Source organism: Canis lupus, chromosome 10 (assembly GCF_011100685.1).
Source record: "Canis lupus familiaris isolate Mischka breed German Shepherd chromosome 10, alternate assembly UU_Cfam_GSD_1.0, whole genome shotgun sequence".
NCBI lineage: Eukaryota > Metazoa > Chordata > Mammalia > Carnivora > Canidae > Canis > Canis lupus.
In genome coordinates, this window is record NC_049231.1 from 11,054,946 (window position 1) to 11,072,472 (window position 17,527).

The 17,527-nt window shown below is 38.5% G+C and overlaps 2 long non-coding RNA genes across 3 annotated transcripts in view; one reads left to right on the top strand and one right to left on the bottom strand.

Annotated features, from left to right (window-relative positions):
• The window catches only part of LOC111097592, a 143,088-nt gene extending 140,420 nt beyond the window's left edge, over nt 1-2,668 (bottom strand). For both annotated transcript variants that reach the window (XR_005365383.1, XR_005365382.1), the window contains exon 1: nt 2,333-2,668. This is a non-coding gene — a long non-coding RNA (uncharacterized LOC111097592). The remainder of the gene's footprint in view (nt 1-2,332) is intronic.
• The window catches only part of LOC102152432, a 163,547-nt gene that overhangs the window by 140,878 nt on the left and 5,142 nt on the right, over nt 1-17,527 (top strand). Inside the window, exons 8-13 of the long non-coding RNA XR_005365381.1 lie at nt 2,362-2,460; nt 2,922-2,998; nt 6,179-6,257; nt 9,454-9,638; nt 10,842-10,943; nt 12,206-12,340. This is a non-coding gene — a long non-coding RNA (uncharacterized LOC102152432). The remainder of the gene's footprint in view (nt 1-2,361; nt 2,461-2,921; nt 2,999-6,178; nt 6,258-9,453; nt 9,639-10,841; nt 10,944-12,205; nt 12,341-17,527) is intronic.

The following is a 17,527-nucleotide window of genomic DNA, read 5'->3' on the forward strand; positions in this document are numbered from 1 at the left end:
TGCACCTAAAGTGAAATCACGTATCAGAAACCTCCAATTGTGGAACCCTCTAGACAGAAGTCACTCAATAAATATCAAGCCCAACACCCTCCCTTCCCCTGGGTTCTAGCTTTAAATATAGGTGTAAATCAACCACACATCAGATAACAGAAAAATCTTTCGTTCATTAACTCAGCCATTCACCTCAGAATATTGTTGACCTTTCTTGAATCTCTCCAGTTAAGATTTTAAGATGACAGCTTCCTAAAATTCTTTTTTTTTTACATTCTATATATGGATGGCAAAAGCCCCTTGAACATTTTTCTTTGTTTGTTTATACAAGTGCTATATCTTGAAAATAGTATCAATGATGATAGCTACTCTCTTTAGTTCTACAATTATCTATTAAGTGCCTCCTGTGCCAAAAACCACCCCCACGCCCAAGGAGCTCATAGTTTGAGTAAACAAACAGAAGCATAACTAGGACACTGTGTGATAATGGTGCCATAACAGAGGCATGTACCAAGTTCCATGGGAGCAATTAATTCTTTTCAAGGTGTTTGTGACTAGTTCACAGTGGAGGTGACATTTGAGTTCAGCCCCAAAGAATGAGTCACCTGCTCCAAGGCCTGAGGAACAGCATCAGAGTCAAATTTCAAGGAGGGTATCTTGTTAAAACTATGACACAAGAATGCCACACCAGAGAAAATACTCTTCTTTTGCTTGGTCCTCATTATTAAAGACAAAAGAATCATGATGACTTTCAGGGTTAATCAGCTAAGTCATTTGATGGTGGTTTTACAAAGCGAATGTGTGGTATTTAACTATCCCAAAGCCACCATTCTGTAGCACTTAGGATTCTGAGCAACGTGAGTTTTTCCTTTGAGGGCTCATATATAATGAATGCATGTTACATTAAAGATTATTGAAGATTGTGAGCCTTCTTTTTAATGTGTTAAGATTGGTAGCTTTTAAAATATTGATGCATTTGTGCAAGTTACTTGACTTGAATTTTACAGTAAACTCAGAAAGGAAAATGTCAAAGTTGAACAAATTTTAAATGCACTCTTTTAAAAAATACATCTTAAAATGGGTAATATTTTGGGATGAATTAGTCCACACATCTCATCTTGGATCTCAAAGTATAAGTAGCTCAAGGGTACAAAATAATAGGATTGAAATAGCAATGAAGGCTTGCAGAAATGCTCCCAGACTTGTTTTTGTTCTATGTGTAACCCATGTTTTCCTACTTTTTGCCTCTAATTGTTCTTCCATGTGTCAGCATATGAACATTTCCTGTGTGCTGACAAATAAGTCTAGTAGCCAGTCACATGGCCCCTGCTACTCTCTTCCTATTGCCTTCATCCTTTCACTGTTCACCATGTCCAACAGGCATTACCATCTCCTACTACAGCTGATGCCATGAAACTGATGTCAGGATGACAAGGCGATTTTAGTGTTACATGGAACAATTGGAAAGAATGTCTCTCTTCCTTTCTTGACTTACTCTCTCAGAGAGACAGGACTGAGGCAGACATCCATGGGCCCCAGAGATGGACACCATTATCAGTACAGTGGCCCTTTCAAGCTTTACTCACAACCTTCCCATACCTCTTTCCATAGGACTCAGACATCAGGCCCTGGGCAGGAGACAAGCTGACTGACAACCCAAATTTCTCTCCTCTGTAATGATTAAAGCTTTGTTTCTGGGTCTAGCTTATGCCTGGCAGCCTTACCTGTCAGAACTAGTCCTCTCCAAAGACACCCTGAGACTGTGTCATAGAGATGCCATTTCCTCAGATAAAGCCAAATTAGTCCTTCAGAGATCACTTAGTTTGGTATTATAGGATTCTTGAACTTATTCTTACTTGCTTTAGTTACTTGATAAGAGGAGGTTAAGCCCCATAACAAACCTTGGAGGAAGCTAATGTGCATTTTTATTTGGTAAAAGGTAAATAAAGAAAGGAAGGAAGGAAGGGCGAAGGGAGAGAAGGAGGGACGAACATAGGGAGGGAGGAAGGTCCTGTCAAAGCCGTACCTTTCCCGAAGTGAATGTTTGGTAGAAATGCTCCATCTCTGTAACCACAATACCTAAATCAGTCTCATTATTTCAAATATTTTGTACATTTTCCTTAGAAATAGTACCAGCTAGAATTGATATCACATTTTACAAAGCCTTTCCATATGCATTCCTTCATTCCTATAAAATAGAAAGTATTTTGATCTCCATTTTCCAGAAGAGAAAATTAAGCAGTCCCTCACCCCCAACCTCACCGCACTGCCCTCTTCACTACTAAACTTTACCAACTGTTCAAACTACACTGAAAACAGCATTTCCTCCAAGAAGACTCACCTCCATCTTCGGCATCTGTTCCAGTACAGCAGAGTACCAGCTGGCCTGAAGGAGCTTGGGATGGCCAGAGCCCATCAGACGCATCGCCTCAAGCCTAGAGTTGTCCCATTCATTCCCCCCAATGCTGTGTGAGTAATAATATTTTCCATGTATGCCAGGATGCGTAAAAGGCTAAGAAGCACTGCCATGGAGTCACGGCTAAGAGCATGGGTTTCAAAAGCACTTATTAGCTCAGTGACTTTGGGCAGTTATCTAACTCATCCAGTGTTAGTCTGCTCAACTGGAAAATGGAGATAGCAACAGTGAACACTGAGAGAGCACTTACTACCACGAGGTTATCTCATTTGCTTCTCACAATAGTGTTGAGTAGGTAAATCATACAAAGAGGAGGCTGGGGCGCAGGAAGGTGAAAATCACACCTAAGTAGCTTGAACTTAATGTGGACAGTATAAGAGCAGTGACTCAAACTCACGCCCGTATTTGTTTGTAATCACTACACTACCCTGGGATCATAACTGAACCTTCCCCACAGACTTGTTGTAAGGACTAAATTTGATCATCTGTATAAATGATGTTCTTGTTTTCTCAGAATCATAACTGAAGACCAAAACCACCAAGCACTCCTGCCACTGCTCTGCAGGCTGTAGTGAGAGGCATCTCTGAGAGGTAACTAGAGTTACCACCCACTATCATCCCACACACGCTACCTCACCACCCCAGTCAACATACAGGGACTTACAGAACTGCTTCCTGCCCATGTAAGCAAAGCGGATGAAAGACGCTAAGGGAGACAGGTGCTGTGCCCACACTGCTGAGGGAGGGGATATCAATTTCAAAGCCCTCTTTCCTAGAAAGATGGACCCTGCACTTGACATCCCAAGAATTGACTGGGCATACAGGGTAGTTGAAATCAGGAGCCATACCTTGCCATAATTGGAACTGCACGGTGGGCAAAGAGGCATTTGCATCAAAGTTTTACACAACTGGGATGGGGGATCAACTGGAGACAATGGCTAAATCCATGGTGAAGCCCCCTCAGGCCCTCACCTATGAAATATGGAAACGGTGATGCATTTCCCATGGGACTGTCACAAAGACTACATGAGATAATGTGTGCAAGAGTCCCTCTGCAAAGTGTACCCACAATTAATGTTAGCTCCCTTGCCACGCTTTTGCTACTCAGTGTTTAAAGCCTGGATAAATACTTTGAGTGTGGGAAGAGAGGGGTAGCTTTTCATAATGTCAGATTCAATCTAAAAAGAAAAGTCTGTGTTTGCAAAGTTCTATCTCCTTGGATTACCAGGCAGATTCTGAAATTTATTAACCTTTTTAGTCATTTGTGAGCACCAGCAAGAGAACTTTTTTGAATAATCAAAAAACCCTCTCATTCTGGCAGCTAAATAAAAGGAGGCCAGGTGTTCGGGATTAAAAATGCATTACCCCCACCACTGACTTTCTGGTGATGGTGTCAAGAATTTTCTCTTTCATAATATGTACCATTTCTAAAGTAGAGAAAGAGGTGGGGAAAGTGAACAGAGATAAGAGGACTTTAGGAACCATAGGGGTGGACAGAAACCTGAAGGGTGAAAGTGGCAGACAGAGAGAGGAGAATTCTTTATATTTTAACCATTTATGGTCTTCTTCCCTCCCCTTAAAAATAAACCCTCTTCCTGCCCACAGTGAATTGAGTGGACAATATCTGGGGTTCCACAACACCATTTGTATATCTATTTGAAGGCATGGACATTGTGTATCTTTTGAACAAGATTGGGTAGGCCTTTTAGCACTAGATACACAGCCACCAGATTTCCTCTAGAAATGTTTCTAAGAAAAATGCCCCACATCCACAATATCATTTTTTAAAATTAGCCTTAGCCAGGCATGCCTGGCTGGCTCAGTTGGTGGAGCATGCAACGCTTGATCTCAGGGTTGTGGGTTCAAACTCCACATTGGGGGTAGAGATTACTTTAAAATAAAATCTTGAAAAAAAATTATCCTCAGCACAAGGCTAAGACTATTTTCTTGAAGTAAAATTAAGATTATTTCTGGTTGCTAATAATACTAACTGCACACATGTTGAGTGTGTATTCTCTGTGCCAAGCACCATGCTAAGTTTTGACATTCATGGTACCCTTTTGGCAGATGGGGAGATTTTGGCTCAGGAAGCTAGTGGACTGGATCTGGGCCACAGAGCTCATATGTGGTGGAATTAGTATTCAAACCCAGGTCTCATCCAAACCCTGACGTAGTCACCCTTAGGAACCTGTAGTGGCTGCTACTTGAGTACTCAATCTGAGCTCTGACACTGGGCGCCGCAAAGAACACAGGCTATGGGAAAGGCAAGAACTGAGATACAGTGCTGGTTGTTACAGAAAGGAGAGCTGTATTACAAGCCCTTCAGACTTTGTACACAACAGGCTCGTGGAGCACCATGGGGCCATTTTGAGGCCCAAGGATTACTTTGGAAAGCCTTCTGTAATTTCAGAGTTTAATGATATGAAATTAGACCTAGAATCCTCAAACAAACCCATTTCGAAACTACAATACCCCTGGCAATGAGCACTTCCATTAAATTTGAGACCATTACGTCTCCATCTCTGTATGAGGGAAATAGATGCTTTTACGTTAGAACAAATATAAAACATCATTTTCATCCAGTACAATTTCCTGAACTCCTTTTATCCAATTTCCCAATTTTTCAGATATTTGAAACTGAAATAAAGCTTTCCTCTTAGCCCATTTTCTTGTTCACTTTAACTCCGCAACAAAATTATTCTTAGGTTTTATCACTGCCCTATTTCTTAGATAGGATTTGGGTTTCATTATTTCAACTTGGGGTCAAAAATAGAAAAAAAAAAATGTTCCAGAAACAGAAGTTTGTTATTTTCTCTATAACATAATCATTGCATCTTTACACCATTGTGTTCAACCTTGTACATTATATGGGAGATCCTTAAACAATTACAAATCTGCTACAACAATAGTTTCTGGTACTCAGGTAATAAGAAACATCTTTTTTTTAAGATTTTATTTATTTATTCATGAGAGGTACAGAGAGAGTGAGAGGCAGAGGGAGAAGCAGGCTCCATGCAGGGAGCCCAATGCAGGACTCCATCCCGGAACTCCAGGATCACACCCTAAGCCAAAGGCAGACACTCAACCTCTGAGCCACCCAGGCGCCCAGAGAAACATCTTAAAGATGAGAAACACAAGGTATTTACAATAGATTGAGAAATGAAACAACCTAAATATAAGGGAAACATTCCCCAATCTTATGTGAATAAAGATTACATACATCACAATTAGGAAAAGTTTCATATTTTTTAAACATAATAAAATATTTTTAGTCTTTAGGCCAGTATTTTAAAAATCCTTGGTTAAATATATTTATTGTGCATATATGTACATTATATAAGACATTCTCTAAGATGCCATTAGGTTACTGGACAAATAATAAATGCATGTGTCACTAACTTCAAGAATCTTTCAATCTTAAAGGAGAGGTAAGAAATGTGCTTACAATCTATAATATAAAGACGAATGTGATAAGTGCTATAAAGTAAGATTCCTTTTTACTAGTGATATTCCATTGTATGGGTATGCCATAATTTGTTTACTCACTCACCATTTTGATGGACATTTATGTTGCTTTTAGTTTGGGGCTATTACAAATAAAGCTATTTTCAGTATCCATATACAAGTCTCCATATGGACATATGCCTTCATTTCTCTTGTGTTAGTATCTAGCCATGAAGTGACTGAGTCACACAGTAGGTTTATGTTGTGCTTTTTAAATAACTGTCAGGCTATTTGCCAAAATGGTTTATCACTTTGCATTCCCACCAGTATTGTATGAGAATTTCAGTTGTTCCACAACAGAACGTTTGGCATGGTCGCTGCTTTTTAATTTTGGACAGTTGAATAGGTATGTAGTGATATCTTATTATGGTTTTCATTTGCATTTCCCCAATGACTAATAAGTTTTCATGTTTTTATTTGCCACTTTTATAGCTTTTTTGATGAAGTGTCTGGTCAAATCTTTTGCCCATTTTTAAATTATTATTATTATTCTTGAGATTCCAGAGTTCTTTATACATTCTGCATATAAGCTCTTTATCAGGTTTATGACTTACAAATATTTTCCCCACTCTTGAAAAGGGCTTCAAAGAATAGAAGTTCTTTTTTTTTTAAGAGTAGAAGTTCTTAATTTTGATGAAGACTAATATGTCAAATTTTTTAATGGACTGTGCTTTTGACATTGCATTTTAAGAAATTTTTGCCTAACTCAAAGTCACAAAGATTTTCTGTGCTCTCTTCCTGTTTTATAGTTTTACATTTCAGTCTATGATCCATTGTGAGTTAATTTTTTTGTATGTGGTGCAAAATTCATATGGTATGAATTGAAGAGTTTTGGGAAGAAACTGGGTGTTTTTTTTCATATTATATATTTAATTGTTTTAACATCATTTGTTGAAAAAGTTATCATTTTTATCCAAATATCCTTGTCAAAAATCAATTGACCATGTACGTTAGGTCTATTTCTGGGTTCTATTCTGTTCCATTGATTTATTTGTTTACCTAGATGCCAATACCACATTGTCTTAATTACTAAAGTATTATAAAACCCTTGAAGTCAGGAAGTGTAAGTCCTCCAAATTTGTTCTCTTATTTCAAATTATGTAAACTATTCTGAATCCTTTGCATTTCCATATAAACTTTAGAATCAGCTTATTAGTCTCTACAAAACAAAACAAAACAAAAAAACAAAAAACAAAAAAAACCACACTGGGATTTTGATTGGGATTGCATTGAATCTATATATTAATTTAGAGACAATATGTCTCTCTATGTTGGTTTTCTTTCATTTCTCTCAGCAATGTTATATAGTTGTCCATGTACCTATCTTTCACATCTTTTTTCAAATAAATCCCCAAATATTTCATATTTTTTATTATTTCAAATCATTCTTGTTTCAGTGTCTGATTATTCATTGCTAGTACTATATATTGAAATCCAAAGGATTTTCGTATATGATCTAGTATCCTACAGTCTAGCTTAGGTCATTTATTAATTCTGGGAGTTCTTTTATAGATTACATAGGATTTTCTATGCAAATGATCATGTCATCTCTGAATAAAGAGAGTTTTACTCCTTTTTTTCCAATCCAGATAGCTTTCATCTTTTTAGTGCCTGATTGCAAAAAAACTGTGACTCCAAAATCCTACAGTCCTCCCAAAGAACACGAGGTACTAACTCATTGGTGCTAGCACTTTGTAAGAATTCTCAAGCGCAAGAGAAGATGGCTCTCATCAGCAATGACCAGCTGTAGATACCCCAAGTCACGTCAGTACTAGACTTAAGTTTGCTCTTCCATGACTTTGGCTTCCAGCATGTATATATTTACACTTATATATGCATTCAGCATCTTTTTAAAGCTTCCACACTAAGCTTAACTAGCCCATTCTAGAACTAGACCTCCCCAAATCCATTCTAAACTTTTGCATAAGGCTTTGGTCATGATTCTGGATTCTCCTTTCTATTATGATGAGTTACTCCTCAAAGTAACATCAAAGACAGTTGATGTCTTTGCCAAATGACCTAGGTTGAGTCCATTTTAATTCATCTGATACTTTTCTAATAATATTAAACCTCAAAAAGGAAAGTTTTATCCACTACTTCTCAGAAGGCTCCTTGCACCTTATGCAGATATACCCATCCTTTTTTTTTTTTTTTTTTTTTTTTTTTGGTCAACGTAAAACAAAAGCTCTGTTACACACTTTTCTCTAAACAATGGTATCTGTTGGTCTTACATATATTTAAAAGAGACTATTCTAGAGATTGTTCTCAGGTAAAAGGATATCTGCCCCAAGGAAATTTTTAAATTCTAACACTAAAAAATAGAAGCTACTGCCAACTTTCAAATAACAATTTATTCTAATTTTTAAAACTATTACAACTTAAAAAAAAAAACTATTAGAGCTTAGTCTCAGTGGGCACCCCTCCAAAGAAATTTTTTTCAAAACTAAGAAGAATATTTTAGAAAGATGAATATAACAGTGATTTGAGAAGTAAATGACAATTGGAAAGAAAGGTGAGTCAGGAAGATCAGTTACCAGACTATTTTAATAGCCCAAGTCATATATAATAAGGATGTCACCCAGAACTAATAGTAATAATGGAAAGAAAACAGTGAATGTATGAGATCTTTTAATAGAGAGATTAAATAAGATTTAGAAAATGGACTATGGAGAAAAGGGAGAGAAAGAAATCAAAGATGGCTAACTAGTAGAGAAAATGGTAGACCACTTGCAGAAGAGAATGGTCAATACATAGGAAAATATGATAAGGGGCAAGTCTGAATGGAAAGGTGATCAGTTAGATGGTGGGCATGTTGAGTCTGGCTCCAATGTTGAGAGGCAGTAAGAATTGAAAGAGAGTAGGGATCAGAAAACCTGAGTTCTAGTTGTGGCACTGCCACTGACTCACTGGGAGACAGTGACAGACACTGTGGGAGCTGGCCCAACATTCATTTTCCACTGCACCTTCTTCCTTTTTAGTCTCAAAGAAACCAGATTTAGTTTGACCCAACTTGGTAGACCATGTGCTCCAGAGGAGGCTGGACTCAGCCTCAGGGGGTAAATTCTGATTGGTCTAAGTATCCCCAGGGCATGTCACAAGTCTGACCAATGAAGCATGAAGGAAAGTCATCTGTGTGCTTCAGGGTAGCAAACTCTCACTCTTAAGAAGAGCTATACCACAAGAGATGGTCTGTCCTTTCAGTGGACATTGTCAGATATGAGTGAGACACTAGGAACCACTTACAACCATCTAACCACCAGGAACTGGCCTGTAAACAGACCAACATGCTGTAGGATGGCAGAGCCAGGAGAGAGAGAAAATGGGCCCCGATGCTGTCTTTGAACAGCTTTGGAAGATTACACATTTACACCAATTTCATTGGGATTTTTTTTTTTTTTTGAAGCTAAAGCCATCCTTACTGACCCAGCGGCTGTGGCCCAAACCAGTTTACTCTGTACACTACCATTTCTTCCTATGTAAATTGACAGTGGTCTCTCCAAGAACTCTTGCATCTCTAACCACCTATGATTTTATTATTACAGGTAAAAATACAGGTCAAAAAGGAAGAATGAACATCTAGAGAAAGATCAAAAATACAGATACAGGAATCATCTATGGAATGTAAGACTTAGAGTCTTGGGGATAAATGAGATTGTCAAGTGAATCTTACTGATTGCTACACATGTTAACAATAACATCTCATTTTATCCACACAACATTCTGCAAGGTGGGCATCATTGCCATTTTCTGTGAACAAACCAAGACACAAATGTCAAGAAAAGTATGAACAATGTCCCAGACTCTACGAGATTGTCAGAATTTCAGCACATGTTTCAGACAGGTCAAGAAGAAGGAAGACTAAGAAAAGGTCAAACATCTTGATGACTGGGAGGTTCTTTATGCCTTCAAGACAACCATTGCCAGAAAGTCCTTAGGGATGAAAGCTAGGGTGAACGGAGGGAGTAAAAAGTGAGAGATGTTAAGGAAGTAAAGACCATTTTTATCAGAAGCTTAGCATTCAAAGAAAAGGGAAAGATGAAAAAGTACTGGAAGGGAAGAACAAGTTTGAGAGAAAAATTATTTTCGTTCTTGTTTGAAAGACCCAACCATACTGGTGAGCAGAGAGAAAGGGACCAGTGGAGGAGGAAAGCTGAAGGAACAGGAGAAAGAGGGCCTCTCTGATGGTATAAGTTCTGGAGGACCCAGCAGAGGATGTACTGTTTGCCTTCCCTCTGTTTTCTGCTCCTTGAGCTCCAGTTGACTTGAGGGCTCTGAGAGCCGATCGATGGCCAGACTGAGCTGATGTAATCACTGCTACGAGGTATTAATAATGAATGAACGTTATTTCTTTTATGTGTTATTTTAATAGCCCTTTATAAAAGGATCACTGGAAAAAGACCAACATATCTTTCCAAAGTTTATTTTTAAGATGCATAATTAATACAGAAAAGCATTACTATACAGTAAAAACCAACATTTATCTCATTCTCCTAATAGAATATGACCTACGGAGAAGGAAAAGATGAAAAATATTATTAAAAATAAAATAGTTTTATATACCAAGTCCCAAATTTCACTGGGAAATTTCCTCGACCTACATTACAGGGGGAAAATCCAAACTGAATAACAGAAGATACTATTTAGTAAGAACTTAGTATATGCCAGGCCCTGTGTTAAACAGATCTTACACATTATCCTATCTAATCCTTATAATACCCTATGAGATGGGTTATTAGCATTATTATATGCTGAAGAAACTTAAGCTTAAAGATATTATATCCCAGAGATCCACCTACAGTACTTATGAGTTTTCATAAGTGAAACTGTTATTCATATATACAGAGTGTTAATTATGTTCTAACAAGTGCTGGGTGCTTGCTAGTCTTGTGGCAACTGTGTGAGGTGTCTCTTTCTATTATCTTTATTACAGATGCAAATCTAAGGACCAGAAAATTAGCCACCAGATCCTAGAAGCCATCCTCAAATCAATATGGTCTGATTACCTACAAAGATTTTTAAAAATAAAGTCGAGGTAAGACTCTTTAATTTGAAAATGCTTTATAGGATCATGTAACATATCCAGCAAGTATAAGCCAAATCCTCAATTCCCTGGAAGGAATAAAGTATAGGGTAAATTTCTAAGGATGAAAATGTTGCCTCTAGCACATAAGCTTAGTAGTTAAAAATGTTTGAGTCAAAATTGAACGCCAGTTATGAGACACTAAACTGTGATGTGTTTAGTACTTTCCCCTTAATAAAATAGACAGTAGTTGATGTTCCAAAGGAAAGAATGTATTTTGTTCTGTGGTGCAATTCGCTATTAGCTTCCAAATGCACATTGGCTTGGGCCTTTAAAGGGCCCTAGCTCATTAGTTTTCTCTGAATTTAAAAAGTAATAACTAACATAACCAGAGATACTGCAAAGCATCTTTTAGCACCAATGTCATTACTCCATTTAGTAAAAAGAAAAAACATTACATGAAAAACATTTGGAGCCATACTGCCTTGATTTAAATCTAAGCTCTGCTATTTACTTACTTACCTGTGTGACCTTTGATGATTTTCTTATCCTTTCTATGCCTTGTATCCTCAACTGCAAAATAGAGAATGAAGGATGAGGTGATGTGTGCAACCCTGGCGTGTGGTAGCTAAATGTTAGTTGTCATACACGCTTGGATGTTTATAACACCATTGGTGGCGCTCTCAGTTTATTCTTGCCCAACTGGACAAATACAAATTATAACTTTTTTTTTACAAAGCATGTTTTCAGTGTTATCCTGGGTTATTCTTGCAGGAAAAAAATCCTCTTTGAAAGTCTAATTCCGCCTCTTCTGTTGTTAGGACCAGCTACATCATTTATAGGACCCAGTGATAAAAAATGAAAATGTGGGTCTCCTTGTTCAAAAATTAAGAAATCCAAAATGGCAACAGTGTTAAGCCAAGTGTGGAAACTTTCTCAGCACAGGACTCTGTAACTGCATGGGTCACATGCCCATGAAGCCTGCCTTCCTTGGCACCACTTTCTTTGATGAAAAAATAAGATGCCAAGCTCTCCAGATTCACTCAGGTTGTTCATTTATTTCTTAGAATATTTTTTTCTAACCCTACCTTTCCAAGAAGAGATTTAAGATAATTCTCTTTCTATAGATATAGTCTGAGAATGAAAATATTCTTCAGAAAACCAACTTCCCATTCCAGGGCAGATTTTTACTAGGTTGTTAAACACAACTAATCTCCTGGAGCATGGAAAAATCAATCTTGGAATTAATAAGGATTCGTTCTGTTCGGTGATAGGCTCAGAGACTTTTTCCTGGACTGAGAACTGCCCTACTCATCTCTACACAGGGGCAAAGCGTCAATGAAGCCTGAGGCACCGGGGCAATTCTTCACCTCTGACCCACAGCATGAGTCCTAAACTACCACCTAAAGGTTATTATTCCCATTGGGAGAGCCAACTCAAGTTTTTAATATGCTTTTCCCCTTGTGGTTTTTCTCAAGTTGATCCCTAGATATCATTCAATGGTATTCAAGACTGAAATTTATTAACAGTAGTTCTATATCAATATTAGGTTACCAGTGTTAATCCCTATTGAACATTAAGAGAAACACCAAGCCCCCTTCTTAATGAAGAGCCTTGATTTTATTAGGTTCAAATAGCAAAGAAGGATAAGACTACACATAAGTATAGTGTCTTTTATTTCAGAAACACCTAGTGCTTAGCCTGGATTTATCCCATATGTCCTTCCTATGGACTATATAGCAAGGAGAAACTCAATCTGTAAAAGACCCAGATGTTCACTCAATCTCCTCTGAAACTTCCTTGAACTGATAGCTAGTGAAGAGTTGCCATTTGTTTAATTCATTTGCTCCGTTATTTTAACTTAAACACCCTTCAAAATTCCCAGAAGTCTTGAATCTCCAGGAATTGTCTGCAAGTAAGGCAACCCTAGTTTTTGCAAGTATTGACAGATATTAATAACAAAAATATAGTAATACTTGCTTAAATTAGCTCATTTTCTAACGTTGCTATTTATCAGCATTTGAATTTGAGCTGTGGTTGGCTAGGCCAAAGTCAGGAAGCCAGACAGCCCTGTAATCAGATCATGGAATAGGGCCAGGTGTCAGTTATTGAAGCCAAAGAAATATACAATCTTGAGTCCAAAAGTAGACCCAAAACTATGAGGATAAGCAGATTAGAAGAACCAAGCAAGCAGTCCATGTGTAAATGGTGCCACATTGTACAGTGTAGAACCTTTACAACCTGATCAACCATGACTCGAGAAGGCATTAGAGGGAAATTAGTACTCAGGACAAATAGCAATCTCTACAAGGATGGTGGTATCTGTAGGACATGTTGGTTATTGCAAAACAAGGTCAAAACTTAAGTACTCAGGAACTGGATCACAAAGATTAGAGCAGATTACAAGGGAGTTAAAGCTACCTCAAAAAGCTACTGACCCAGAACTTCTTATAGTGACCTGCTTAGGAATAAGATTAGGCCCACGAACTGGGCTTGAATGAATTTATAGATAAAGAGATTAGTGACAGTGGTGTCAGCTCACATCAGCTCAAGAGAGCCAATTGTTAACATACAAGGAATTTTGGGCAGCCCGGGTGGCTCAGCAGTTCAGCGCCACCTTCAGCCCAGGGCTGATCCTAGAGACCCAGGATAGAGTCCCACGAGTCCCATGTCGGGCTCCCTGCAGGGAGCCTGCTTCTCCCTCTGCCTGTGTCTCTGCCTCTTTCTCTCTCTGTGTCTTTCATGAATAAGTAAATAAAATGTGTGTGTGTGTGTGTGTGTGTGTGTGTATGGAATTTTGTAAGCCAGATGTTAAACACAACCATTATTAAAAATTAAATTATATAAACATATAACTAAAGACATATTAAACACAAAGGTAATAAACACTCAAAGCTCATCCCTTCCTAATTACTTCACCATGTTTTACTATTAGCTGTGGTTTTGAAGTTCTTTATGTCTGCTGTAACTGTGTGGTGGAAATATTTTAAACTGGCATGATACTTAGTGAATCTCTTCCCACTTTCATGTTCAGTAAATGTCACATTGGTGGCTTGAGATTGGCCATTACAGGAGCATGTACACCATGGAAATCGAAAAGCACAACAGATCAGGGCTTTCTGTGGGGACCTGGAAGAAGGAGGTAACTGTTAAACTTGTACTGGCAAGTCACTGGTTAGTGTCTCCAGTACAGAGTTACAACACTGAAAAGTGTCATACCAATGGAGGTATACCCAACCCAAAATATAACAGTCTTCATGATGTGATCCCAATTTACCTGTCTAGATTTAACCCATACCCCCTATTCTCTGCCCCCCTCAAGAATCTCCCCGATAATATACCATGTTTTCTCACACCTCCGTTTATTCAACATGACATTTACCAAGCTCCTACTTAATACTTGGCACTGTGCTCTGGATTGAGGAATCAGAGATGTAAGAAATCCTTCCTCCCCCAAGTAGTTCATAGAAAGAAAGGGAAACAACAAAGAATGCTTCACATAGGGCATAAGTGCTGTGACAGAGGCAGATGTGTGCATGTGCTTTGTGGAAAGGTGACCTTGAGGAAGTTACTTAGCCTCTCTGAACCTCAGTTTTCTCATCTACAGAATGAGATCCCTCCCTCACAGAGTTATTTTGAGGATTGAATGAAATAAGGAATGCAAGGCATTTAGCCCGATTTTTTGCAACATTCGTCTTTATATTAAGCACCCAAGTGAAAAAGGGAATAAGGAATATTATTGATAGAGAAAATGGTGCATGCAAATCCTAGATGCATAAAAGATTATAATGCGTTTCTCCAACTGCATTTTTAAAAATATGACTGTAGCCCAAAATAATAGGGAAGTGGGAATTTACCCTCTTGCCAAAAAAATAGCCACTTCTTTTTTTTTTTTTTTAAGATTTTATTTATTTATTCATGAGAGAAACAGAGAGAGAGGCAGAGACATAGGCAGAGGGAGAAACAGGCTCCATGCAGGGAACCCAATGTGGGCCTCGATCCCAGGACCCCAGGATCACGACCTGAGCCAAAGGGAGACAGATGCTCAACCACTGAGCCACCCAGGTGCCCTCAAATAGCCACTTCTTTAACTTTCTGTAACTATCACTCCCAGTTGTCAGACCCGAGATCCATCTTGCACTCCTTCTTCCACCCACTCCTACATCCACTCAATCACTAAGTCCTGCAGAGGAGTGCCTCTCAACCAACTGTAATGAGGTCCACTTTGTATTGCTTGCCCATATGGTCCAATACTTGGATAAAATACAGTAAAAATTAATTACTGGGTAAATGAAATAAAAAGCAAAGATCTACAAAATATAATCCAAGTTTTTCATTATTAGATTTAACAGGTAACTGTTAAATCCTTTAACTTGCCACAAAAGTTTCTAAATTCTTTCTGTCGATTTCTGTATTTATCTCATAGCAGACTAGTAACCATCAGTTCACAGACAGTCACCGGTTCAGGAACCCTACTTGGAAAAGTGTTGCTACAGAACACAATACATCCTTAGCATTTCTAAGCTTTCCTTCCTTAGTTCAGCCTTAAGGCCTTCATCATCTCTCTTCCAAATAACAACCTCAAAATGGCCTCACAACCTCCCTTATCTTGCATCCCTCCAATCCATTCTCCACATTATAGCCAACCAGATCTTTGTAAATCCCAAACCTAATTACATTCTCTTCCATCGAAACTCTGTCAGTTATTTCCCATTGCCTTCAGGACAGAGCCTAGAACTCCTCCATCTGACCTCTGCCTCCTTTTCCAGTCTTTTCTCACTAAACATCATCCTCCACTGCCCCACCACGCACGTGTGCACACACACAGTCTTACACTCTGTGCTACGGGTATACCAAACGACATGCAGGTCCACAAGCACGGCTAGCTGTGTCACACCTCCATGCCTTTACTCACATTAATGCCTCTACCTGAAACACCTTTCTCCATCTTCACAAAAGAAGAAGGAGAAGAACAAAAAAATCTACTTACCTTCAAGATTCAGTTCAAGGGTCATATCTTCTATGAAACTTTTTCTGATTCCATCTCCCTACTCAACCCCTGCCTCAGGGACCTAACACTCATTCCTTTGTGCATTCACTGCCTCCTTAACACATTGATAACTATAGCACGTATCACACGTATTTATGTCTATTTACCTCCCTAGACTATGAGTTGCTCTTGCACGGACACCATGTCTAGACTTCTTTGATTATTTCCCTAGCACTTAGACTACACAGTTTTCAACATCTTCTTGGCCCTTGTGAGTAGAAGGTTGGATGGACTAGGATGGAATAGATGGACAGATAGGTGGGCGGATGGACAGACAAATAAATGATAGGAAAAAAAATAAAGTTGAAAAGGCATAAGAACCAAGTCAAGAAGTGCCTTGTATATCCTGTTACAGACTTGAGATTTTTATCCTAAAGGCAATTGAAGGCCATGAAGAATTATAAATGGAAGTATGACAAAATCTCTATTGAGTGTTTGTAATATGGGGATACAGAGGAGCCTAGAGAGACCAGTTTAGAATCTATTGCTGCAATTCAGGCAAGAATATGGAGAGGAGATGGAGAGAAGATTGGTTCGAAAGATATTTAGGAGGCTAGACTCTGAGAACTTTATTGATCAATAGGAATGCGGAGGATGATTTCCAGATTTCTGTGTTGAATCATTGCAGCCAGTCACTGATCAGAGGATAAGAATAAGGAACAGGTTATTTGAGAACAAATAACACATGAGATCCTTCCTTTGTGCTCAGTGGCAATTTCAAAGCTGTTCACTTTTTTCAAGCTTCACCAAAGATGCCCAGCAGAGAATCTTACTTGCTTCTCTTTCAGGAAAAATTATAGTCATTAGACAAGAATCTCTCTACTTCCTTATTGTCCTTCAAGCCTTGGTAGAGGAGGTGCCTCCTTGGATCTCACCCAACGCTGTGCCTCATGACCTCAGCCCTAGTGAAGCCTCTTCTCATATCTTTAACCTGTCCCTCTCCACTCTTCTCCACAGCACACAGCTGTCTCCCATATTAAAAAGAACCTCCTTCCACATGTTGCTTATTCCTTGCTTTTCTTTAACAACCAACTTTCTGTCAGATAAAAACCATTGCTAACTTCAAGTAATATTTGCAGTACATTTTTGTTGTAAAAAAGCTCAAAAACACTTAGAGGTATGAAGGAGAAGTTACATGTGATTCCACTATCCAGAAATAGTTCTTGCTAATAGGCTGGTATATTTCTTTCTAGTAATTTTTCTATGCAGATATACATGTATGTATAAATGACTATTTTATACTTTTCACTTCAAATTATAAGTGTTTTGGTATGTCATTAAAAAATTTTTCACTGGCATTTTATTTTTAATGTTTTTATTTATTTATTCATGAGAGTCACAGAGAGAGAGAGGCAGAGATGCAGGCAGAGGGAGAAGCAGGCTCCATACAGGGAGCCTGACGTGGGTCTCGATCCTGGGTCTCCAGGGTCACGCCCTGGGCTGGAGGCAGATGCCCAACCGCTGAGCCACCCAGGGATCCCCTTCACTGGCATTTTAAAAGATGTGTTAATAATCTATTGTCTGGCCATCCAAAATTTATTTGATT